This window comes from Myotis brandtii, unplaced genomic scaffold (assembly GCF_000412655.1).
Source record: "Myotis brandtii unplaced genomic scaffold, ASM41265v1 scaffold1297, whole genome shotgun sequence".
Lineage (NCBI taxonomy): Eukaryota > Metazoa > Chordata > Mammalia > Chiroptera > Vespertilionidae > Myotis > Myotis brandtii.
In genome coordinates, this window is record NW_005354584.1 from 271,025 (window position 1) to 271,489 (window position 465).

The window sequence follows — 465 nt, forward strand, 5'->3', positions numbered from 1 at the left end:
AAACCCGAGCTGTTCCCTGGGGAAGGGCGCCCTCTATTGGCCCACAGTGGGAGTGAGGGGCTGTCTCACCCGGACTGAGACCTGGAACATTGGGTGCAGGGGTGGCAGCGTTATTCCGGAAACTCAGTTCTCCCTGCTTTTCTTTCCTGATATAAATTGCTGCTGGGGATGGGTATTTAAGACGAGGCAGGATTTCTACTTTTTCATGTTTTGTTCTGTCAGTATTCACTGAGTGCTTGTTTTGTGTAAAGCTCGAGGCCCTAATGTTCTGTGAGGCATAGAGACTTCTCTTTTAGCGCCCAGGCATTCCTCAGAATCTTTCCTGATGCTGCTTAGTCTTTAAGATGATGTCCCAAGTTCTTAAAATTGCATGAACGACTCTTGAAGAGCTGGCCCCTGGCCATTTTTCTTCTTTTAAAATAATTATGGTGATGCATATATATATGTGTGTGTGTGTGTGTGTGT

The 465-nt window shown here is 46.2% G+C and overlaps 1 protein-coding gene across 3 annotated transcripts in view; it reads left to right on the forward strand.

Moving 5' to 3' along the window:
* WRB (tryptophan rich basic protein) overlaps positions 1-465 on the forward strand; it is a 39,854-nt gene that overhangs the window by 606 nt on the left and 38,783 nt on the right. The window lies entirely within an intron of this gene.